Source organism: Nyctereutes procyonoides, unplaced genomic scaffold, assembly GCF_905146905.1.
Source record: "Nyctereutes procyonoides isolate TBG_1078 unplaced genomic scaffold, NYPRO_anot_genome, whole genome shotgun sequence".
NCBI lineage: Eukaryota > Metazoa > Chordata > Mammalia > Carnivora > Canidae > Nyctereutes > Nyctereutes procyonoides.
In genome coordinates, this window is record NW_026575133.1 from 61,946,893 (window position 1) to 61,974,590 (window position 27,698).

Sequence of the window (27,698 nt, forward strand, 5' to 3'; positions counted from 1 at the left end):
TAAACTTGGCTTTAACAGTAAAACATATCAATAACAAATGAAGCAAAACATCTACCTTGTTGTCCAATATCTACTGAGTCGGAGTTGAAATGACTTGAGAGGATAGAACATTAAAATTTTATATTATAAAACTTTATCTTAAAAACAGCCTACATAAATCCTCATTATCTTTAACATTTATTAGAAAAAAATACGTATCTAAGGACATGCAGAGATCTTCAGATTTATTTGTTGTTCATAGATGCACATTCTTTAATATGAGTTCCTGGAAACACGTGGCAAACTCAGACTAAATATAAACTGGACTCTGAATAAGATAAATTGTGTTGTCCTAAAAATTTGTTAGCTTGACAGTATGAACTTAGTATGAGATGTTATAAATATGAAGGCAGTCAGTGGGATTTTGAGTCTTGCTCATATTTATAGAGACTCAAATTGCATTTTCCTGGATAATGGAGTCTCAAGTATAACTAAAATATAATTTAAACTTTCGATTACTCCAATGTTTATATAACTGAAATTAAACCACATACTATGTACAGGGACTTTGGTTTAAGACCATTTGTTAACATTGACAATGCACATTTCTATGAAAATCTTAATATAATTGTCCTGCCTTTCATTCTCTTAAATAAACAAGTGATTTTCCCCCCCCATAGCTACATTTCATTATGTAAATGTTACTGACCTCTCTCAATAGTCATGTGTCACCTCAAGTGGTGAAGGTCTTGTACTTGCAGATATGTTTATGTTTTACAAAATTTATTGCTAAAATCAAAGAGTTTCATGAAAATAAAATTAAAAATAAAATATTTTCCCAGGGAAGCAGTGGAGAGGCATCTTTCTTTTGCTTCTTTACTAACACTGACACATTCAAAACTAAAACCCCACTCAAAAAAATTAGCTTATAGAGGTTCTTCGTAATTTAGAGGATTTATTTTATTTGGGATCCTCACATCCTCAATAGATTAATACACTAGCTATTTTTCCCTCTGTTCTCTAGGGCAGATATACAAAGTCATTGTTTCCAAGGGAATAGGACAAGCCCCACCCCAAGTGGCTGTTAAACCTGTGTAACCTGCACTACACAGGAGCTCCTTACTGCTACAGCATCAAACCAATTTCAGAAGCAAGGCCACTTGAGAATGACAGATTAGCTTCTGGGAAGGTTGACTTAGCACAGTGGGGAGCTGGCTTAAACACTAAGAACCAGAGCAGAAATATAGATTCTCTGAATGAAAAGTTATTCTTCTATTGGTGTTGTGAAGGAGAGGAAAATCTACAGGGTCACAGCCATTAGCACCTGGAATTTTTATAGCTAAATTTAATTTAAAAATGTCATATAGAGATCAGATCACATCATTAGACTGAGAAAAAAAGACAGGGGATGTATAAGTGAGATTGTCTTCAGGATGAAATAAAAAAATGATATAAAGATAGCTGAGTTACTCAAATTTTTTACATGGTTTTACAATAAAAAAATCAATGAATCAGTGAAAAAATATATATATTTGATTGAATTTATAGTTAAAACATGTTCCTTTTCCTCAGATATTTATTCTTTTGTGAGGTACCTGTGACCTATAAAGAACATAAGGACCAATCTTTTGAGAAGCAAGTTGGATTTGTTCAGGAAAAATCTGCTCATAATAGATAAGCATACAAAGGAGAGGCATCTTTACTCTGGCATAATGTAGAAAACACTGGCTCAGGAGTCAGAAACTGACAGGTATGAATGGAAGTTTTACTTCTGTCAATATTAGAATGGAGTCAGATTTTAAGTTCTGGTGCTACCGTGAAGGCATTATGGCAAAGGATCTACCCACAAAGCCTGCATCCCAAATGTTACTTGTACCTCCTATGCATCTGAGGCAACTGAATCCAAATGGAAAACATGTTAACAAAGTTGGTAAGAGCCAAATATACCATCAATATTCATTAATGGATGGCTTTCCTATAAAAAGTTGAGTTAATACATAGATTACTCAAACTCATAAAGACAGGAAATAAAGTGATTGCCAGGAGCTGGAGAGAGGGGGTAAATGGGGAGTTTTTGTTTAGTAAGTTTAGTTCCAGTTTTGAAAGATGAAAAGAGTTCTAGAAATAAATATGATGATGGTTGTAGAACAATGTGATGGACTTGATCCCACTGAATTGTGCATTTAAAAATGGTGAAGATGATGAATTTTATGTTATGTATTTTTTAACATAATTTTAAAAAACAGCTAAAAGAAACTTGAGTTAAAAATTCTATAAGGTCTTGTGTCCTAACTGAAGCCTACTACTTTTAATACACTTGAATCTAAGGGACTCAGTTTTGCAAAAAAATCTTGTTGCACTTGGCAAAGTCGTGATATACATGAAAGAAATAGAAAAGAAAGAGATCTGACTGAGATCTGCTCTTACAAGATAATCTTTGTCCAGGTTTACTTATTAGTGGGCCCAGGAGACAAAAAGAAAAAACAATCATGGGCACTCTGGTAATCCTTAGGAAGAAGAAATCTTGTTTTTGTTAACATCATATCCCTCCACCTAGCAAAGTTGCTGGAACATTGTGAGATCACAAATAACAAGCATAATAATGATTTAGTGAATAAATGTGTCTTCTTGTAAAACAGCGCTTTATTAATGGCCTGTGATCTTACTTATTTAATCACATTAAAAATTCCCCCAGTTCTGAATGGAATAGGGGAGTAAGTTATTCAATTTCTGTGAGACTCAGTTCCATCATCCATAAAATGCAGATCCTATCCCTACCTCTCACAGTTATACCATGTAAATGTGTGTTTGTATGCGTTTGTGTATACATATGTATTTATATATGCATAAACCTAAAGCATATATTTAAGGGTCACCTGGGTGGCTCAGTCACTTAAGCATCTGACTTTTGATTTCAGCCCAGGTCATGATGTTAGGGTCATGAGATTGAGCTTCACATTGGGCTCTATGCTGAGTGTGGAGCCTGCTTAAGATTCTCTCTCTCCCTCTCTCTCTCTCTCTCTGCCTCTCCACCATCCCATCAGCTTGTGCATGCTCTCTCTCTCTCCAAAATAAATAAAATAGAATAATAAAATAAAATAAACACATATTTAAAATAATGGCTTACTTAGTACATTACATGTACTAACAACTATGATATAGATCTTAAACATATTCTTTTTTTTTAAAGATTTATTTATTTATTTATTTATTTATTTATTTATTTATGAATGATACACATAGACAGAGAGAGAGGCAGAGACACAGGAGGAGGGAGAAGCAGGCTCCAAGCCTGGAGCCTGACGTGGGACTTGATCCTGGGACTCTAGGATTGCACCCTGGGCCAAAGGGAAGAGCTAAACTGCTGAGCCACCCAGGGATCCCCGATATAGATCTTAACTCATTTTAACTTGCTTTAAAAAAGTGAGTCCTTTGCCACTCAATATGTGATCTACAGATATATCCCTGAGGTATAAACAATTTAGGGACAAAGTCCTAATTATTTTGCCCATTAGAGTTAATACAAACCAATATATATACATTGATTCATTGCTTTCTTCACCCATCCAGTATCCTTTTGTCAAAGGCCTCCCATTGCTGGGCACATACTAACATCTAAGAAGGCTTTACTTTCCAGGTATTTAAACTGAGGAAATAAACACAAAGGCAAATGATTGTGGTGAATGAAAAGGCAATGCCATATGCTCTGGAATAAGGAGAAAGACAAAGTTCTTGAATGCTTTCCATTCCAGGCTTGTTTAGGATCTGATTGCACAGGATGCAGAAACCCACATAGGCTTTTAAGTTGGGATATAATAGAAATACACTGGTTAACTAGGAAGATAAGTTATTTCCAAATGGAAGGTGAATTGGAGGGAGGAAAGGTTGGGAGATTTGCATCTAGTAACACGAGTTCACTCACTTTCTCTCACTCACAATATGTTCCCCTCTTTCCTTTATAACTCTTATGAATAGTGAGATAAATTACACAAGAGAGAACGTAAGGCAATTTGGTAGCTTCGGGCACTCTGAACTGTTGCAGCAATGTCATATGACCTCGCTATGGTTTAGTTATTCCCCAACTGTACATTTCATAATGGCTGTGTTGCCCATTTAACACTTATTTCTTAGAACTAAAATTATTATAAATCACATTACCAATATGCAAGAATTTTAAAAATTATGCATTGGAGGACCAAAATATCGAAGATGGAAATGTTAACTTCATCAAGTATATATCACATGCATCTTAATAGCGGAACACACAGGCATGCATAAATCTCCAGTCTCCCTCTGTGACTATACATTTACTGATATAAATGTTGGGAAAAATCTGGAGTACTTTTGTACAAGTATAATTCATGATTCGGTGAGCATAAATCAAAATCTCAGAAATGCAAAAATATCTAGAATCCCTTGAGTAGTATGAAACAGATGGCTAGTTAGATTTCACAAGTTTTTATGTATATGTGATTGGGATTTTATTTTTTCACACATACAATTCCACAGTTGTGCCTTACCTCCATACTATACATATGCTAGAGCTAAAATGTTTGAAGAGTCATTAAGATCTATTCATGTCAGAACAGCAAAAGTATCCCCACTTCATTAAAAATACCAGCACATTAAAAAAAAAAAAAAAAAAAACAAAAACGAAAGGATCTCCTGGGAAAAAAGTCGTATTTTCTATAAATTCTCTTCTCTTTAGAAGAAGAGGAGGACTATATATATATATATATATATGTATATATATATATATATATATATATATAGAGAGAGAGAGAGAGAGAGGAGAGAGAAGGAAAAAAAGTGTGAATTACTCCTTAAAAAGTGATCCTACTCATCCATTCAACTGTTCTTCCCCAAGGCATAGCCCTCTTTGGACAGGTCAATGAGTGAATTTGAATGAGAATTGTAGCAGAGGGTATAAATGGATATATTTATAATGGATGGGAATTTTGGATTTGGAGAGCCAAAGAAAATAAAGAGAACACTTGAAAACTAGAACCCAAATCAGAGATATAAAAACCAGAAACCAAATGTGTGTAGAAGCAAAACATGAAGACAGTACATTGTGTTGAAGCTGAGTTCTGTGATTAATAAAACCAAAAGGACAGAAAGAGCAAGAGGCAAGGAGACGTGGATATAGATCTAAATCTGGTTTTAGGAAACTTTCTTCTGTAGAGAGAGAAACCAGTTCTGCCCACTGCCAACCATGTACCATTGCAGCTTCCTGTAGCTGTCAGAGGAGATGGCAACCATAGAACGTTTATTGGTGCTGAGAAAACTGTCTCCTAAGTTGAACTCCTGGCTCCACTTTTGGGCATGTCTCTACCTCTCCAAGTCTGTTTCCATATGATAATAGAAAATAAAAAATACCGAAAGGCAGGTAGTTTTACCTCTTTCACAATATCATAAGAATTCAATAAATTTATACGCACTAAAACTTTGGAATATGCATAACAAATGCAAAGTAACAATATAATTCACCCGATGCATTACCCTCATGTTGGACATCTTCCTCAACATCTTCTTGACAGAATGATGGAGCCAGTAGCATATTCCTGTAAACTTCTCCATTTCCAGCACTGGCAATATAGATGATAGTGTAAGGGCACATATAAAGGAAATATAATAGATTAGAGTATCCTTGTTGAAGATAAGAAAGAAGGGACACCTGGGTGGCTCAGTGGTTAAGTGTCTGCCTCTGGCTCTGGGTGTGATCCTGGAGTCCCGGGATCGAGTCCTGCATCTGGCTCCCTGCATGGAGCCTGCTTCTCCCTCTGCCTGTGTCTCTGCCTCTCTCTGTGTGTCTCTCATGAATAAATAAATAAAATCTTTAAAAAAAGAGAGAGATGTCACCCTTGCTCCTTCTTCACCTTCCTTTTCTTAGAGCACTTACATTAGAAAACTTGTAATTATAAGTTTCTTCTTAGTCTCTTTGAAGTGTATGTCAATCACTTAAAAAAACCAAATAAGCTTCCTGTCAGATTTAAGACCCAGGAATGTCTTTGTCAAGGACCCGGGAGCTATCCCTTTGAAATGTAATCATCAAGAAAGACAGGGCCCCTTATTTCCCAGTTTCTGTTAGGAAGGTAGGAGCTTAAATCTGGTGGGCACCTCACTCCAAAACAAGCTCTTGTGAGCAAGATATGAGAGGTTGATTTATCCCTTGCCACTTAGCTCATGCTAATGGTCACCTCAATTACCAAGTAAATTTCGAATGAATTATGTGTCACAAACAGCGCTATCAAGTCTTACTGAAAACTGGTTGTTCATTATCCTGCAATGTATATGATGGACTGTATCTGCTTGACTACCTCAAAGGTAGGGGTTTCTTTTTGTCTTTGAATCTTCTTTGAGCATTGCCTGTGATGCACATCATATTCTGGTTTAGTGGTTATTCGATAACATACTGTTCCTTTTCCTTTGACCTTTGTGGAGAGGATTTCTGGTTTGGGAGGAGTTTTTGTTCTTATCTTTCCCCAACACTAGCACAGTGTTTAATATCCTGGAATGGTGGTAGCTAGGCTGTGGGTTTAAACCACAGCTTTGCCATTACTAGTTATATGGCTTTTGACAAGTTACCTAACAGCCCTACACTTAAGATTGTTAATTTCCTTTTTTTTAAAAAAAAATATTTTATTTATTTATTTGAGAGAGAGGGCACAAGAGAGAGCAGAAGCACAAGCATGGGGCCAGAGGGGGAGGGAAATGTGGGGCTCGATCCCAGCACCCTGAGACCATAAGCCGAAGGTAGATGCTTAACTGAGCCACACAGATGCCCGAAGATTGTTAATTTCTGAAATGGGGACACTGATAACTAGCTCATGAGAATCAAATAATACATATCCATACATTAAACTGTCTGAAAAAAAAATAAACAGTCTGGAACATGTTTGGGATGATATGGCTTAATTATCAATATTATTCCAGTCATATTACATAATTTATATGGTTCTGATAGTGGTAAGCTAATTCGGTTAAGTTTATACAGTTTCAGAACTGCAAAGCACTTTAGGAACTGTCAGGTTCTAGCTTCTAAACTTTCGGACAAGTGAAACGATTTGATAAAGGTTGTACAATTTGGTTGAATGGGCATATTATCATGGTCTTATGATTTCCAGTTCAGTCCCTCCTCAGCTATATGGCTGGCACTCCTTTTCCTCCAAATTGATATACAGCTGAAAATACTGAAGTTAATACTTATTTTCCTTTCAAGGGAAGCATATTGTCCAGATTGGCAGGAAGAATGACACTGAAGAGAAAGAAAATGTTGAAATATAAAAACATTCATCCAGCTTAGTCTTTATTTACTCCATGGCAATAGTTGATATTCATTTAGTAGCAGATCTATATAATAAACTTATTGAAGATGATGATGTTGGTGACTGCAGTGTCTTTGAGTGGTAACAGTGTTAATGTAATGCTAATAATGATCACATATACTGATGGGTGGTGATGGTGGAGTTGATGGAGATGTGTTGCAATGATAAGCAATGACAAAAAGTACCCTTGAAAGGAAACAAAAAAAGTCACTTATGTACATTTTTCCTACTCTGGGAATCTCCATTGATATCCATGACAGATAATCTTTCTGACTCTGATCATCACTTCTAGTGAATTTAAGGATCTCTGTACCCAATTGTTTAGGTAATATTTTTCTTTTCTCTTGAGCCCTTTCCTTTTAAACAATACATTCTTCCTTGGATTATACCTGTATTTCTATTCCATCTTGTGTTACTTATGGGATGGTTTTCACTGGTTCCTGTTCATATAACAATACCTTAGCTGTTCTTGACCTTCATTGACTCTTACTGTAATTTACACATTCTTATGGTCCCCACCAAAACCTAATAGTTCAGAAAGGGCATGACTCCTGTTCTTAGAAGTAAAATATACTTCCATCTCTACTATGAGTCCTAGACCTGGACTTCATTCTCATCTACGCAGAGTTTCATTTTTTAAGAAAGTTTCTTTTAGGAAACTTGAGCCTAAACTGGTAGCATTAAACAATGATTCCTTAAATAATTGCACTATCACTTCAAAATTACTTATCAAAATGTCCCTTCCCCTCACTCCTTGCTCCATATTGTTCTCTGTCTTAGAAGTGGCATCCTCTGCTCACAGTGGTTTGAGGTCTTGCAATTCACTTTATCTCGTTCTTCCTCTGTGGTGTCTAAATGTAGCAGTGATGAAATCTTAATTTTTCCTTGAAGGTCTATGTCTTTCATGTTTGTTCTTCTTTCTTCATCTCTTTAACTGCCTCTCTGATGGTGATGGCCAATAATTTGTACCTCTTGTGAGTCTCCTTGTTTATTTCCTTGACTTTATCTTCCCCAGCTCCTAACTAGTTCAACTAGTGTTTCCTAACCAATGGTTTTGCTGAGGCATTCTATAAAATGTATAAAACGTGCACTGACACCTTATTGCTAATGTTTGACCACTTTGGGGGTATTTGTCAAAGTTTTCTATTATCTTGGTTCTAGTGGATCTATATTACCTGAATACCATTATTTATTAATATACACCTTCAATATATTCAGTCTGTTTTTTATTATTTTTTCATTTTTTAGAACTCTCCAATATGTACTGTTTATTCCTAATCTTAAACCTTGTATAACAACACAAACCTACAGAAAATATCTATCACTAGTATATCAAATTGTAATTTGTTAATTAGTCAAAATCTAACAATTTTGTAAAATCCAATCTGAGTGTTACTTCTCCCATGAAGCCTTCCATGAATATTCCATGAGAGTCAAAGCTATCCAGTATCATTCTATGGTACTCCTTGAGCTACTCTTTTCTTAAAACTTTCCTGAGTTTTTTCTATGATAACCTATTACTGTACAATAACATATTTTAAAAATGGATAGTACTAAAACATAATGTGTATTGTCATCACTAAAATACTTCAGGAAACTATATACTTTAATGATGTGGTCATTGTTCAAACAGATACTCTTTTTAATGTGGTCAGTGATGAAAAAATCATCTTTTGAGAATGAATTGGATTTTTGGCGACAACTAAAAATAATTCATAGTTAAGTCTGTGGAAAATAGATGATCAGGCTGGGTAATGCAATTTCACAGTGAAAAACAAAACAAGAGTGTGACTCTGAAGCAAGGCACTCCTTTATTTATTTTTGCAGAAATTTCAGGCTAGAGCCAAAAATGAATTCTGAGTGGGAGAATATCTGGAAGGAATAAATTGTTTTCATATTACTAATTGAAGATGATTCTTCCCCATCCCCTGGGTTGGCAGCATACTGCATATTTTATGGGTGACTCCACAGGGATGAAACTCTTGCCCACACCAGACCCCAGTACTGAGTGTGTCCTGGGGGCCATTTGTCCGCTAGTGTCTGGTGGTAAGCCATAGGAAGGGAGTAGATTGGTTTGATTTGCTTTCCATTGCTGGGTTACAGTGAATTCGTCCAGCAGCTGACAGTTGGTGAGGGAGAAGGGTGTGAGGACAAGTCACAGGCCAGTGGATGGCAAGTACCAAGTCACAGGGCAGGGCCCGTGGGGCCCATGAGGATTTGCATTTGCTTAGAAAGTATCCCCACAACTGAGGGATATAAATAGCAAATTTTAAAAGCCACCATCAAAGGGGGGGGGAAGAAACTGTGGAATAAAGAAAAAAATTCTATTTTAATTTTAAAAAGTATTTTAAGGGCACCTTTTTTTTCCCCCTGATGTTTGAATAAAGAGCCTTAGTTTTCATTTTGTGTTAGGAGGGACAAATGAGGTAGCTGGTTCTGCTTCCAGTCATTACTTCTCAACGGTTATCCATGAATCTATTATTTCTGTTTGTTTGTTTGCTTGTTTGACTCCATTTGTACTGAATTCTAACCAGACTGCTCTTATTCTTGGCTCTCAGGTAAGTACCTAATTATTGATGGTAACATTAAAAAAAAAATGACATAGAAGAGAAGCAATACAAAATCAGAAAATATCCTGCAATAACTGAATAGACAAACTGAGATGATTACTGTTAGTAAGGTTTGATTAAACTGTGTTAATTGTCAGCACTCAGTGATGATGACCTCTGGGAAGGGAACAAATAAACAGATTACCTAATGATTATAGAGATGTTAATGTACAGACTAGATAGAATGTTCTAATAGGTAGAATGATCCTTAAATCTCTGGAAAAATATCTATGCTGTAGAGATTTTAAGAATCTATTTATGCTGATCATGTTAAAGAGTTCCATTATATTGACCAAGGAAGAAGCTGAGTCACAGATTCTCATGAGAAAAATTAAAAAGCATTTATCAATTAGAAGTAACACTTCTGCACTAGTTTTCAAATAGCCGATTCCCTATTTGCTTGATCATTTTATTGAATTAAAATAAGAATGCAATTTAAGGGGTGCCTGGTTGGCTCATCAGTTGGACGGCTGACTCTTGGTTTCAGACTGGGTCATGCGTGATCTCAGTCCTGGCATTGAACCCCATCTCTGGCTCCCACACTGAGCTGGGAGTCTGCTTGTGGATTCTCTCTCCTTCTCTCTCTGTTTCTCCCCCTGCTTGTGCTGTCTCTAATCTATCTATCTATCTATCTATCTATCTATCATCATCTATCTATCTATCTATCTATCTATCTATCTATCATCTATCATCATCATCAATCTTAAAAAGGGAAGAATACAATTTATCTGGTTACTTGTTCTTATACATAATTGACTCTTCAGAAGTCTTTGAAGTGACTGTAGTTTCAGTAGTTGCAAGTTCCTTCAGCAAGTAGAGTTCTGTGATATTTTACAGTTCTCTAGTCATCTCAGAAAGGAGTCACATGGCTGTTTAAGCTCTAAATCTGCTAATGAAAGCTTTGAGAAAATTCTAGTTTTTAATTCCATGCAGTACTCTTTTAGCTCTTTTGAGACAGCCCAGGCAGATTGCTTTAAGTCTTTTCATTTATTCTTGCATGACCCACTTTTTGCTATATGCCATAGTTCCATACTGATCTGAAGAATGCATTAGCTACAGACAATTGCAATAAGTAGTTTTCCTGAGAAAAATTTAGAACTCTCAGTGAAATATAATGCATTTTCTAAAAACCCATCAAGGTCTTATAATATTGCTGGGCTCTTCTAGTATTTTAATTTTACTGATGGTTATTGTGTGTCATCTAAATATAAAGCAGTTCAAGCGGTCAATGCAGATAAACTAAGGTTCCTGTATCGAATACTGTGATGACCTTTCTCTTTTTGTCATTATAAAACTCTTATTTATGCCACATTGCAAGTGTGATTACAGATGACTAGCCTTTCTATGAATATTGTTTACATTCAAAATAATTCTTCAGGAAGTTGTCTAACATCTTATTTTTCTTTGAAAAGTCAAACATTATTGTGACAATAAAAAGTATTTTTAATAAAATTGCCAATATTATTTTTATTTATATATAGCAAAACTATTACATTTTTTCATTCTTACTTTATCATTATATCATTTACTTCTTAAAGAAGAAAAAACATGAATACTATGAATATGTGAAAATATAGAATGCAAGATTATTATCAACAAGAAGCTACTGGTGTTTTATAATCAAAACAACTTAAGTGCTCTTTAAATATTATTTAATCTTCTGACATCTCTATGAGGGAACTCTAATATTCTAACATTATTACAAATATTTACAAGAAAACCTGTGATTTAGAGAAGCAAACTAACTTGTCAGAGAATGCAGGGATTTCCAGTGGTAGAGCAGGATATAAAACTCTAATTTGTCTTACTAAAAGCTAAGAATTGATTAATTATACCAATTAATATTAATAAAAGTAAGATTACATCTGAATACTACAGATGGAATCAAAATGTTTTAGGCTCAGAGAGGGTAGGCAGATACTTTTTTCCCTTAGGTACCCATATTGAATATTTTGCTAAAAAGAGAGAAGAATTTTATATGTGGGTGACCTCAAGAGGACTGAGTCTTTAAAGATTAATTTTGAGTGGAAGCATACCTTGGAGTTGGTGCCTTTTCCTGGTGGGTTGTTCTTAATTCTAGAATATCAATTAGGACAGGGATGGGAGACAGTCATAGAGGCTGGCTGCTTAGAATTTGTAGTTAGCTCTATGCTTATGGAAGAATTTTAACTTGGAAATCCAGAGTTCCTTCTAGCTTCTCTAACCCTGTAACCCAGGATATAAAATGAATTAGATATTCTAATTTTGCATTATGCTGTTCCTTCTTCTTTACACAATATACACACAGAAAAAAAAAGTAGAAAAAAAGAGAAAAAGAAATACTTGAACCTTTTATGATAAAAGTGTATATTTTAGAAAGCTAATTATTTATTGCAGAATATATTTTACAAGAAAAAATACTGTCAAAATAGTCTATGATATTACCCACACACCACATTTATATGAAAACTGACTGACTAATTGCATCACACAGAATAGAAAGGAAAACAATGATGCCATCAATAGGTCTTACATGACTGATTATTATTTAGCAGTTCACAATCTAAAGTAGTACAGGGAATAACTTTATCAACCAATTAACACAGAAAAGGTTATTAAGAATATTTAAACTAAGCCAGTGTAATGGCTTGCCAGACATTTTTAAAATCATTCAATTTAAAAATGCTCTCATTTCATTTTTCATTTTTTTATTTTAAAAAATATTTTATTTATTCATTCATGAGACAGAGATAGAGGGAGGCAGAGACATAGGCAGAGGGAGAAGCAGACTCCATGCAGGGAGCCCAATGTGGGATTCGATCCCTGGACTCCAGGATCATGCCATAGGCCAAAAGGCAGATGCTTAACCGCTGAGCCACTCAGGCGTCCCCAAAATGCTCTTGTTTTAGATTACTGATGTTTTTTCCAGGTAAAGTATTACATTCTCTTCCCATTTTTTTTTTTACTCAGTATTTGGCACAAAGTAGGTGCATAAGAAATGCTTGTGAATAGAATACTAGTTATCTTCATTAATATCCAAATGTAATATCAAACGCCCTTGTTCTTAGAATTTAAGAGATGGGATCAAATCCTGCTTCAATTGTTAGACATGATGGGCCTTTGAGCAAACACAAAATCTGAGGCACAGTTTCCTCACCTGAGAATTACGAATAAAAGAATATTCAGTGTGCAAAGTTCCTGTGATGATTAAATATTATTATATAATGTATGTGGAAGTGTCTAGCGTAGTACATGAAATATAGTAGGATTTCTAGAAATCCTATGAAGAACACAGTACATTTGTGAAACAAAAAGATATTGTTTGAGAGTAAAAAGACTTAAATTTAAAGAATATTTTTAATTCTAGAAATATTTCAGTTTCCAAAAGATGACTTAATTGTTTAGCAAATTCTTAAAATAAAACAATATGAAATTATTACATTTTCTTTCTAGCTAGCCTGGTATACTGTTATACTGTGTCACTTTTTATACTTCCCCATGTTCTCATTCTAGCAACTAAAAGCTGAATCTCGGAAATTACAGGAAGTTCAAATTCAATTTTCCGAAAGTGTTGGTCCAGGAGTCAAAGATCAGATAGTGCTTTTGTTCTTTTTGAGCTGTGAATTTAAAATACTTCTAGTAAAGAAGGACCAGACCACTGAGTATTATAGCTGATTGATTCTGTACTTTCAGAATTATGTACTATCTGTAAATTATTTAAATAATATATACATTTAGTTTAAATTAGCATTGAAAATTATAAATCTTAATTACTAACTAGAGGTTTGAATTTGTTTTTTTAGTAACTGAAAATCTATAAATATTAAGTTATAAGCAGAACTGTTGATGACAAAAGTATCAATCACGCCACCTAATAGGCTGACACATCTAATTTGTGGAACCTAACAAAAGTACAATGTCTCAACCTTATTGGAAAAGCTTGAAACTTGTTCAAATACACTGAAAAGTTATCAATGAAATAAGACAGAAGCAGTAAATTCTGTTATGGGTTTGCCACAGGCTCATAACAGTAAATCAGACTTATAAGTGCATTGATCACATAAACCCAAGACCAAAGTATAGCAATGAACCCTTAAAGGCAAGAAGACTTTTAAAACCAACACTGAATGTAGTTATAAGGGAAGCAATGTAGTGTATTGACAAGAGAACATTACCTAGGTTGTTCAGAATCACCATGGGGGTGTTTTCACTCACTTTGCTAAGCAAGAGTCTACAATCTTCTCTTTGGACATATCTACGTACCTTTTATGGTCAGCTAGCTGTCTTTCAAGCTTTTCCAGGTCAATTATGTAAATGTAATTTATAAGAATTTTAAGCAGCTTGGTCAATCTACTGTTGGCAATCAACATATCCCCTTCTTCCCTGTAACCTAGAGTCATTGTCCACAATCAACCATTTCATCAGATGAAGGAAAAGGCTCTCCACAGAACCAGAATTCTAAATGAGGTGTGTCACCAGCAAAATCTACTTTAGATGCCAAAGTATCCCCTTTAAGATCTTATTATAATTCTTCCCTTTACCTCACATACAAAGAACTTACTTTAAAATTACCTAATTTACCTTGCATGGCACTCTTACAATGCCATAATACAGATTTGTAGTTATTTTGTATGTAATTACACAGTAGCAAAAAGAAAGGTTAGACATCCATCAAAACTCTTGTGGAGGGCAGCCCAGGTGGCTCAGCAGTTTAGCGCTGCCTTCAGCCCAGGGCCTGATCCTGGAGACCCAGGATCAAGTCCCACGTCAGGCTCCTTGCATGGAACCTTGCTTCTCCCTCTGCTTGTCTCTGCTTTGCTCTCTCTCTCTCTCTCTCTCTCTCTTTCTCTTCATTAATAAATAAATAAAATCTTAAAAAAAAACCTCTTGTGGAAAAAGCTAAACTAAAATAATAAAATCTAGGAGCTATCATTGTCAACATAATACACCACCAGCTCTGGTTTCTGTTGACGTTGTACTGTGGAGTGAAGCCAAATATCTTTTCTTGTCAGGCCAGCTTTTGAAAATCATAGCTAGTGCATACAGATAAGGTGGTGGAGGGCAGAGACTCTTGTTGAGTGGGAGGATAGAGATTAGAAAGAAGTGAGAGGTCAGGAGGAAACTAATTTTCTGGAACATGATAAAGGCAGGTAAATAAAGAGCAAAGGGTCTAATAATAGGATACTGAGTAAAATTGTTACTTAAAATTCTGCTGAACTTTCACACTGGCCACAGCTCTCATCTTACCACATGATGGAATAGAGGCTGGTTAAAAACTTCTCATCAAAGCAAAAAAGATAGATCCCAAACAATTTAAAGAATTACTTGCTAACAGCGTTGCATAGTGTTTTTATTTAAATATATAGATGCTATATCTAGATATGAACTGGACTATTTAAAAAAGTCATAATGGTCAAAAGGGAGAATCCTAGAGTTAACTGCCAGCGTTTGACCCCAGCCCCACTGCATATAACTATGACCTTGAAGGTGTTCTTGAAGTGATCTGAGGCTCCATTACTCAATCGGTCTTTGACTGTAACATGGGGCTATTACAAATTCTTACCTTATAAAATTGTAGTGAAGAGGGAGGACAGCCACAACAATGAGTGATACTGAAACTGTCAATGACTTTGGTGAGTACATTAGGATTTTACTTCAAAAAAAAGTAAAAAAAAACAAATATGATATTTCTTATGACTCAAAGATTGTGTCACAATAATTTTTAAATAAAAATACAAATGTATATTTGCTATTTATTTAAGATCAAATTACAGCTTGCTATTAAAAAGAGTAGGTTATTGAGCAGCTAGTTTTAGTCAGGCAGAGAATTATCACTAAATCACACACAACAGATGAGACCATCAAGATAATCCTTCTGTTCACCATTGTACTAGGGCTCCTAGATAGTGCAATAAAATAAAGGGGAAAAAAAAGTACAAGAACTTAAATGAAACAACTAAAACGTTGTTTTCTTTATTAATAGATGGCATGATTATATAATCAGAAAATCCCAAACAATGCACAGATAAATTAGTATAATCATTAGAAATAATATGCTAGATATAAGCTCAATATAGAAAAGTCAATCATCTGTTTATGTTTCAGAGACAAATAATGAAGAAATTTTAAAATATTAAAACCACATCATTTATAATAGCATCAAATCTAGCAAAGTAGTGTTAAGAATTCTATACCTAAACATTTTCTTAAGAGAGGGAGAGAGAGAGAGGTGAGGGAAGGGCAGAAGGAGAGGGAGAAAGAGAGAGAGGGAGAATCTTAAGCAGGCTCCACGTCTAGCATGGAGTCTGACTTGGGACTCCATCTCACAACCCTGAGATCATGACCTGAATGGAAATCAAGAGTCGGTCACTTAACCTACTGAGCCACAAAGTGTCCCTATACCCACACTTTTAAAAACAAAGAAGCTACGAAGTAAATAAATACCATGTTTATTGGTTAGGAGGCTCAATATTGTAACAATGTCACATCTCCCCAAATAGGTTTCATAGAGCCTGACAAACAGATCCTAAAGTAGTTGTATGGAAATGCGAATGGTCCATTTATAGCTAAGATATTCTTTAAAAATGAAAAATAAAAGATGAGAGGACTTGCTCTACCAAATAGCAATACTTATTATAAAGCTATAACAAAGTGGCACAAAGAAAGGAAAATGTAACAGTGAAGCAGAGTAAAGAATTTAGAAATAGGTATTTTGATTTGTGCACCTAGAAAGCAGTCTGTGTATGTATCTGTGTGTGTGTGTGTGTGTGTGTGTGTGAAGCCTTTTAAGCAATGGTTCCAGATATATTATACATCCATATTTTTAAAAAATGGCTTCTTGCTTTCTACCTCATATCATACTCAGATGGCAATTATAGGTACATAGTGGATCTAAATGTGAAAGTCTTTATGAACAAGAAAGTTCATAAAGCATAACATAGGACATTATTTTCTTGACATCAACATAGGGAACCATTATTAAATGGGACAGGGAAAGTATTTGTCATAGAGGAAAAAAATAGTTCTTTAACCGCATTGAAATGCAGAACTTTTTTTTACATGAAATATACCATTAAAAGAGTGCCAAGAGAAGACAAAAATGGGAGAAGATATTTGCACGATATATAATCTGCACCATTTATAATTAACAAAGTTCATATCCAGAATATATAATGAATTCCTGCAAAGCAATGTGCACATCAGAAATGTATTTATGTGTGTCCCAAGAGATCTCTACAAATATGTTCAAAATGGCACTATACATGCCATTCTCAAACTTGGAAATATAAAAATGCCTGTCCATGCTATGCAGGAATAAGAATGAATGAAATATAGCTACTCACAAAAACAAATATAGATCTCACAAGCCCATGCTAACCAAAAGCACCTACAAGAAATAGAGTATTTACTGTGTAATTTCAAGTATAGAGAGCTTACAGAAAGGCAAAACTAAATTACAGATTATAAGCATGTGTGCTTAGGTGGTAAAACCATAAAGAAAATTAAGGATGTAATGACCATAAAAGTCAGGTTGCTTTTGGGTAAAGTGAAGATTAATGATTTGAAGCAGTCAAGAGTGGCCTTCCACGATATTGATAGTGTCTTATTTCTTGAGTTGGGTGATGTTTACCTGAGAGTTCTTTTTATGATAAATCATAGAATAGTATATCTTTTTTTCCACACTGTTCTATAACATATATTTTGCAATAACTTTTTTAAAAATACAGAATATAAGTTAGAGACCATCCTAAGATAGTGCAAAGAGAAGAAATGGAGTATGCTACGGACTGAATTGCATCTTCTAAGCTTCCTATGTTGAAGTCTTAACTACCTAATAGCTAATGTGATTGTATTTGGAGACGGGCCTTTGGGAGGTAATTAGGTGTATATGAAGTCTTGAGGATGAGGCCCTCATGACAGGATTAGTGCCTTTATACAAAGAGACACCAGAGAGCTTGCTGCCTTTCTCTGCCATGCGGGGACACATTTAGAAAGTGGCCATCTGCAAGCCAGGAAGAGAACTTTCCAGAAAATGCACCCTGCTGAAACTTAATCTTGAGCTTTCCCGCCTCTGAACTGTGAGAAATCAATTTTTGTTGTCTTAGCCACTCAATCTATGCTATTTTGATATGGTAGCTCAAGCTTACTATTGCAGAATATGAGAAAATATTCACAATACTTACAAACTTACAGAAGGCTTGAATCTAAAATCAATATAAAAATGCAGTAAAACAATGAGCACTAGAGTGAAGAGGCATTTTGTAAAAAGAATATACAGGTGGCCAACGAACATGTAAAATAGCTCATTATTAATCACGGAAATATAAATTAAAACTACAATGCCATAATACCACACACCAGTTAGGATGGCTAAAATAAAAAAAGTATTGGCAACTTTGGAGAACAATGGAACCATTAATAAACTATTAGTAGGCATTTCAATTGGTTCAAACACTTTTTAAATTAACATTTGACAATTATATTCCTATTTCCTATTTTAAGATCCAGCAATTCCAGTCTTAGATATATATCCAACAAATATACATGTAGATGTGAATCAAGGGACAGGCACAGGATTGTTTCCAACAGCATTATTTATAATAATCCCAAATGGAAAACAACCTGCATACCCGTTATATTTGTTAGTCTGGGGCAAGAAGAGAAATGGAGGCAAGATATATTTCGTGTCTAAAAAGTTAAAAGCTAAAAATTTTAAAAGCTAAAATCAATATAACAAACCATATTAGTTTTTCCATTGCTATTGAAGAAATTATCACAAAATTAGTGACTTAAAATAACACAATTGTTTCATTATTCTGTAAGTCAGAAAAGTCTGGAATGATGTGGCTGCATTCTCTAGTCTGAGTGTTACTGTCCTGAAATCAAGATATTGTCTGGGATTGTGTTTCTTTTTTTTTTTTAATAATAAATTTATTTTTTTTTGGTGTTCAATTTGCCAACATACAGAATAACACCCAGTGCTCATCCCGTCAAGTGCCCCCCTCAGTGCCCGTCACCCATTCACCCCCACCCCCCGCCCTCCTCCCCTTCCACCACCCTTAGTTCATTTCCCAGAGTTAGGAGTCTTTATGTTCTGTCTCCCTTTCTGATATTTCCCACACATTTCTTCTCCCTTCCCTTATAGTCCCTTTCACTATTATTTATATTCCCCAAATGAATGAGAACATACACTGTTTGTCTTTCTCCGATTGACTTACTTCACTCAGCATAATACCCTCCAGTTCCATCCACGTTGAAGCAAATGGTGGGTATTTGTCGTTTCTAATGGCTGAGGAATATTCCATTGTATACATAGACCACATCTTCTTTATCCATTCATCTTTCGATGGACACCGAGGCTCCTTCCACAGTTTGGCTACTGTGGACATTGCTGCTAGAAACATCGGGGTGCAGGTGTCCCAGCGTTTCATTGCATCTGAATCTTTGGGGTAAATCCCTAACAGTGCAATTGCTGGGTCATAGGGCAGGTCTATTTTTAACTCTTTGAGGAACCTCCACACAGTTCTCCAGAGTGGCAGCCCCAGTTCACATTCCCACCAACAGTGTAAGAGGGTTCCCTTTTCTCCGCATCCTCTCCAACATTTGTGGTTTCCTGCCTTGTTAATTTTCCCCATTCTCACTGGTGTGAGGTGGTATCTCATTGTGGTTTTGATTTGTATTTCCCTGATGGCAAGTGATGCGGAGCATTTTCTCATGTGCATGTTGGCCATGTCTATGTCTTCCTCTGTGAGATTTCTCTTCATGTCATTTGCCCATTTCATGATTGGATTGTGTTTCTTACCTCAGGATCAGGGTTTTGCAAACTCACTGACTGTTGGCAAAATTCATTTCCTTGCAGTTGTTGGACTGAGGTACTTAATTTCTTGCAAGTGTCAGCCAGGGCAGTTCTCTTCTCCTAGAGGTCACTACATTCCTTACCAGAATGGCCTACTCCTTTTTCAAGCCAGCATGGTGTTTCAAATCTTTCCTATATTTCAAATCTCTGGCTTTTTTTTTCTGAGACCATACAATGAAAATTCCCCACTTTTAAAGGGCTTATATGATTAGGTCAGTGCTGCCTGGATTATCTTCCTATCTTAAGGTCAATTATGTGTTGTAACACAAACTAGTTTCAGCAGTAAAATATATATTCATAGTCCCAGGATTCTGCAGGGCATGGATGTCAAGGGGGAGGAAAATAATGGGAACGTGTCAGAATTCTGCTTACCACAGCCTGCCTTCTGGCTCCCAAAGATGAATGTACCTTCCAAATGCAAAATTTATTCACTACCTCCTAACAACCCCAAAATTTCCATCCATTCGAATATCAGGTAAGCTCCAAAATCTCATTTCAGCTTGAAAGTCTAAAATCTTATTTTCTAAATTATCTCAAACTGGGGACGCCTGGGTGGCTTAGCGGTTGGACGGCTGCCTGCGGCCCAGGTCGTGATCCTGGGGATCTGGGATTGAGTACCGTATTGGGCTCCTGCAAAGAGCCTGCTTCTCCCTCTGCCTATGTCTGTGTGTGTGTGTCTCTCTGTGTCTCTCATGAATAAATAAATAAATTTTTTAAAAAAATTATCTCAAACTGGTGTAGATGAGGCTCTTGGATACAATCTGTTGTATTGTCTACAATTCCTGGGATGCAATTGCTCTCTATCTTTGGATCTATAAAAATAGAGATAACTTCTATTCCCCCAATACTCTCAACATACAATGGTGGGACTGGAATAGTTAAAAAGAGGGAAATAATAAAAAGAGGTAAAAGAAAGATAAAAGTTAAAAAAAAATATTGATCCAAAGCAGTGTTAACATGCAGCCTCGTAGACTTTAGCCATAGTTCTTTGATGAAGTTTCAAGGCCTGAGGTTAATTCTCTGGGTTCTCAGCTCTGCCATCTGGTTGTTAGCTACACTCTTTGGGTCTTTATTCTATCCTCTTCGTCATTCTTCCATTTCCAGGAAAGGTAGCGCATGTTTGCAGCTGAGCAGTTCACTTAACCTGCTTCTTGCTAGTATTTTCTCTATCCTTTTCATTCCCAGTTTGTTAGTGTTTATGCTGATATAATATTTTTCTGAACGTTGTGAACCTTGCATGAATTGCACTGGTTTTCGTTCCATTAAGCAGTCACATCTATCAATATTTTAAATTCCTTCTCTATCAATGGCTTCTGCTAGGATATCTGAGGAGCAAGGCCCATAATCTTCCTAAGATGTCCTCCAGTTTCTGTCTCTAAATCTGTGAAATACACCCTTAATCTTTTGAAAGAGCAGTATGTATAGCTGAATACTCTAATCTTTTGGTTTTTCTCAAGCTTCAGCAAAACTTTGTATAGCCATATCCTCAGCTTTTTTTCTATGCCATGCTTTCAGAATCAATCTCATAGTTTTTGTGTCTTTTCCCAATTGAATAAGCTGGATCTTCCCATATCATCAAGTCTCCCTGTATGGTTAACTATGCAGGAATACTGTGTAACCTAATACAGCAGTAATATGAATCACATTCACAGTCCCAAGGATAATGCCAGGCATCTATACCGGGGGAGACAGAAATACTGGGGACCATCTTATAATTCTGCCTATCAAATAAAGTGTTAAAAATATATTCTTTAGGGACACCTGGGTGACTCAGCGGTTTAGTGCCTGCTTTCCTCTCAGGGCGTGATCCTGGAGTCCCAGGATCGAGTCCCACATCAGGCTCCCTGCATGGAGCTTGCTTCTTCCTCTGCCTGTGTCTCTGCCCCTCTGTCTCTATATCTTTCATGAATAAATAAATAAAATCTTAAAAAATACATGTATATATTCTTCAATGTTACTTTGATCCTACAGTCTTCATGTAGCTTGAGCAGAGCCAGGGTACTGCCATTGAAAACACAGAGCCAGGGCAGGGACCATTCCTGCTTAGGTCTAAGGGTATTGCTGAATAGCAGAATGCATGAATACATTGTGATATATTCATACTGGAATGCTACACAACAATGAAAATGAATGAAAGAAAGTACTTCATAGGTCTCACAAACAATGTTGAACAAAAATCATGTAAATTCAGAAAGTGACAATGTGTGCTTAGGTGACAAAAAATATAAATAAAGGCAAACATTTACTATCATAAACATCATGATAGTAGTTAACCTAATGAAGTGGGGTGACAAGATTGGTTTTTGGGAGCAGTCAACAGAAGGATTCAGGATGTTATTTGTCCAATTTCTTGACCTAGATAGTAGTCACACGAACATTGGTTTGCAATAAATTATTTAGCTGAACACAGAACAAACCTTCTATGCATTCTGTGCATATGTCATAACAGAAAAGGTTAAATATCTAAAAAAATTAAGAATATACCTAGTAAATGACATGATTTGATAATGAACCAACACTGAACTAACACTCTCAGTCTCGTGATTAAATTGACTATATTAAAAGACGCTTTTTTTTATCTGTGATAACCAAAGAATGGAGGAAAAAGATAAATCTCTAAAGATGATAAGAAATTAAGAGGATGCAAGTTTTAAAGTATTCTAACAAAATTTCATATCTTTTAATAATTACTTTTATTATGAAAATTAATTCAGATGTAATTCCCTTAGTGTTTCTTTAAAGATGTTTCCTTTTAGAAATATATTAGATATGGTTTTAATCATGTTTCTTGATATATTAAATCAAAATTTCAATTGTGGCACAGAGAATTGATTTTTTTTCTTGAAAAGTGTGTTTTATTATTTTAAAAGGAAGCATTCCCTGTGTTGGGTTTGACTGCATATATGAATTATCTGAATTAAAGTAACATTTACAAATGAGTCTCTGGGATACTTCATTTGAGTCCTTTTGGGGAGGTATTAATGAAATGAAGTGCCAGTTTTAAAATCAAGTTACATTTCACATGATATAATTGTCCTCCTATAAAATGCTAATGAATAAGATCAGATAGAAAGAATTTTAGTGGAAGCTTTTATCTCCTATTACATTGACTGCTTCATATAATTTAATTTCACTTTATTTCAGTCCAACATAAAATGAAGAATTCCATTGTCTGCTTAGCTGCCGTTTCTCTTGATATTTGAAATATATTTAATTATACAAGGTCACATCTGAAGAGATAAAACTCTCTGGAGAGAATGTAAATGAACTTTCCGTATCGGATCACTTATGAATTCTTTATTACCCTAGAATTACATGATATTATCCTAAAGTGACATGAAATGTCTTACTTCTTGTCCTGCCCATTCCTGGAATAAAACTGGAATATTAAAGAAAACTAATGCTTCTGAGAATTGGCCTCTCTAAAGGGTACACTTCTCTGTTTCGCTTGCTTTGTAATTGGCAGGCCACAGCAGGAAAAACAGTAAGAATATGGTGGTTACAATTTAGAGACTAGAGTTATGGATTTTCTTTTATGATGAGGTACTAAAAATTATGGCAATTTTAACAGCTGTTTGCAATGTGTTAGAGATGCCAAAGTTCTGTTTGTGGTAAAATGTTTCATGTCAACTGTTAATTAGAAGAATTTATCTATCACTCAATTACCGAAAGGCTATTTGCAGATTGTCTTTGGAGAGTGCAGTGATGCCACCACAAAACAAAACAATACTAAGCTCCTCAAAGCTTAGTATTCTCATTTTAAATAGTGAATGATTAATAAAATGTGCAATCTATTTTTGCTCTAGTCTATGCTATGGTTATAAAATTTTATTTCAGATATTATAATCTATATTTCTGTATTCTTAGCAAATATCCATCTTAAAAATCTATGGACTCTGAGAAAAATTACATTCTTGCAAATGAAGGAAACATCTCGGTTTTTCCTCTAAACTCCCACAACTTTTAATTTTTTACACCTGTTTGAGGAAAAAAATTCACTTTCAGCTAAAAGTTCATGATGCATTACCCATTCAAAGTGACATTTTTGAAAGCAGCATTCTGCTCCTTTGGTGTGTATGTTTGTGTTTTTGTAAATATAAGTAAATATTGTATCTATAAAACATTTCCATCCAGTAGTAAGTTTTACTACTTCACAATAAAGGAAATAGTAACTAAATCTATTTCTATATTAGGGCAGCCCAGGTGACTCAGCAGCTTAGTGCTGCCTTCAGTCCAGGGCCTGATCCTGGAGTCCCAGGATAGAGTCCCACGTCGGGCTCCCTGCATGGAGCCTGCTTCTCCCTCTACCTGTGTCTCTGCCTCTCTCTCTCTTTCTCTGTGTCTCTCGTGAATAAATAAAAACTTTTAAAGAAAAAAAAGTTTAAGAATTCCTATATTAGAATACTGAACATTTACTCATCAAAATATTTCTTCCTAAGGAACAAGTTTAATTTTGAAATCACTGTGAAACTTGAATTATGCATATAAATTCCTCAAAGAGGAAAATAAGAAATGCTGCCTATGTTAAGAAGTCTTTACATATATTCAAATATTTTTAATCCAGTTGAAAGATTTTGGCTCAAAATGTATGGTTAAGATAGTTTTTAAAAAGGGAATAAACCAGCAAAAACAAAACAAAACAAAACAAAAAATCTGGGCCAAAGATTTTAACAGACATCTCGCCAAAGAAGATATATAGATGATAAATAAATCTATGAAAGATGCTCTGTATCATATATCATCAAGGAAATGGAAATTAAACAGTGAGATACCACCACACACTTATGAGAATGGTCAAAATCTGGAATATCAGCAACAAATGCTGACAAGGTTGTTGAGCAACAGGGGCATGCAGTCACTATGGAAGATAGTTCGTCAGTTTCTTTCTTTTTTCTTTTTTTTTTAAGATTTTATTTATTTATTCATGAGAGACATACAGAGAGAGGGAGAGAGAGAGAGAGGCAGAGACACCGGCAGAGGGAGAAGCAGGCTCCACGCAGGGAGCCCGACGTGGGACTCGATCCCGGGTCTCCAGGATCACGCCCTGGGCTGAAGGCAGGCACTAAACCGCTGAGCCACCCAGGGATCCCCAGTTCATCAGTTTCTTACAAAACTACATATATTCTTACTTTATGATCTAGCATTTACATACTTTGACACTCAACTGAGTTGAAAACATATGTTGAAACAAAAATCTGTCCATGAATGTTTTAGCAGCTTTATTCATAATTGCTAAAACTTAGAAGCAACCTCTTGTCCTTTAGTAGGTGAAGGGATAAACAACAGTACATCTAGACCATGGAATATTGTATAGCACTATAAAGAAATGATCTTTCAAACTATGAAAAAACAGAAAGGAAATTTAAACATATATTACTAAGTGGAAGAAACTAATCTGAAAAGTTATATATTGTATGATTCCAACTATGTGACATCCTGGAAAAGGCAAATTGAGAAGACAATAAAGAGATCAGTGATTGCTAGGGTTTGGGGGGTGTAGAATAGAGGGAGGGATAAACAGGTAGAGCACAAAGGCCTTATAGGACAGTTAAAATACTCTGTATGATACCATGATGATGGATGCATATTATTTCATGTTTTTGGAAGATTTAAATAAATCTTTTATTTATTTGAGAGAGAGAGAGAGCGTGCATGCATGCAGGCACATGCATGTGTGGAGGGAAGGGTTGAGGGAAAGAATCTTTGAGCAGACCCCCTGCTGAGCACAGAGCCCAACGTGGGACTCAGTCTTATGACCTGTGATATCACTAACTGAGACAAGACCAAGAATCGAACAGTTAAACAACTGAGCCACCCAGGTGTCCCATAATAGATAAATATTATTATATTTTGTTCAAATGCACAAAAACACAAGAATAGTGATTCTTAATGCAAACTAAAGATTTGTAGTGGTTATGTTGTGTCCACGTACTTTCATCAATCGTAACAAATGTACCATTGTGATGGGGATGTTGATGATGGGGAAGGCTGTGCATATGCAAGGGATATATGAGAAATCTCTGTACCTTCCCCTCAATTCTGCTGTGAGCCTAAAATCACTCCAAAAAATAATGTCTTAATAACAATGACAACAACTCCAAAAAATAACGTCTTAATAACAATGACAACAACTGCAAAACCTAAGTTTTAGATTGTATAATGTTCACAAAATACAATCATTTTATTTAATGTTAAATGGATATAAGCACTAATTAAACATTTAGTGGTATTCAGAGTAATTTCCATGAATAATAGTTCAGGGAGAATGATATATAAAATTTTTAAAAAAGAAAGAAAAAATAAAATGAAAAACACTATTATCTATTCCCTATGATTATTTTGGAAATGTAAAATACAGTACTGCTAAGAATGCAGGATGGCTCTGTGAAGAACAGTAGACTATATAATAGAGATTTGTGGTAGGTCCTTGCTCTGGCATTGATGTGCTGACATTAACCTCTTATAATATTGGGTTTGTCATCTAAAAATGAGAATAATGAAGCCTGCTACATTGGGTTGTTGTACAGTTTAAATGGGATGATGTTTAGATATTGCTTTAGATTTATAATACTCCATTCATGTATAAAACATCACTATTAATAATGAGTTGCTTTAAAATGAAATATTCCTTCAAAAGGTTATAATTTAAGTCTTCATGAGTTCACACTATAATTACTTGCTAATCTTTTCATTGGAAAGTTTGGTTCAAGGAGAGGTCTTACCCTTGATGTTCTTGTGATAACATCATAATTCAAGAGGACTATTAGAATTGTTTCTATTTTCTAGATGTGACTTTTTAAAAGTTAATAGACTTATTAGTTTCTTTGATAGGTCATCAAGAACTGAACCATCTGAAATATAAAATTCACTTGACCAACTGAAAAAGAAAAGCACCAAAAAAAAAAAAAAAAAAAGCCCAAACAAACAAACAAACAAAAAAACCAGAGGCAAATAGCAGTAGAGAGTATTTAAAATTGGCAAGGAGCCCAAATCAACTTGGTTCAGTCTATTTCCCAGTATTTCTTATAAACTTACTTTAAATGTAGCTACACTATTCCAATTAAAGGACAGAGACCCCAAATATCTTTATAAATGGAAAAGACTATGGAATCCATAAGTAACTGTGGATAACAACAATAAACAAAAAAGAGAGAGGCAGTGAGAGTGAAGAGAAAGAAGAGAAAAAATCATTATTCATTAATGGCAATCTTTTCTCTTTTGAGATGATGCAAGCATTATTAGTAATAAAATTTTCCCATTGATGGACAAGAGATTGGTCAACTACCAGTTAGGGAAGGTAGTTACATAGGACTTTATTGTGAACTGTTGCTTTCTTGCTTTTGCTAGAACCTATATTAGCCATTCTTATTTATCACTGGTACAAGGAAAGTGGCCATTATTATTATTTTTTTTTACTTTTTTTGTATGGAAGAGTTGGAAAAATGCGCATGTATCCTAAAGTATATTACTGAAAATTTGACATTGAAGGTGTGACAGGCCTTGATAATGTTAGTGCCAAGTTTTAGTTTAGATTATAGGTTCTTCTACACATATTGTAAATACTTTTCAATGGCCTTTCACTAATATAACTTGCAGACAGCAAAATAGCTTAGAGAATGGAGACCATGTGCTTTTATTTTGCTACACTCAAACTCACTTCTACAATAATGCAAGAACATTTTCAAACACCATTAACAAAAAAACAAAACAAAACAAAAAAAACACCATTAACATACCAGAATGAATGCACCTTAATTACTTAATCTTCTATTATATTATCCTCTTGAAAAGTAATTGCGTTTATTTCTCCATATGGATATTTATGTCTCTTTCAAAAGACTCCAGCAGTTGTCTGGTAATTGCTTTGAAATTTTACCTATTACAAGTTATAATGCGTTTTCAATTAAAAAATGTATTTCACGGATAAATATCTGACATGAAAATCTG

General features: G+C 35.1%; 1 protein-coding gene across 1 annotated transcript in view; it reads right to left on the reverse strand.

The window, feature by feature from the left end:
• Positions 1–27,698, reverse strand: part of GALNTL6 (polypeptide N-acetylgalactosaminyltransferase like 6) — a 1,153,240-nt gene that overhangs the window by 462,788 nt on the left and 662,754 nt on the right. The window lies entirely within an intron of this gene.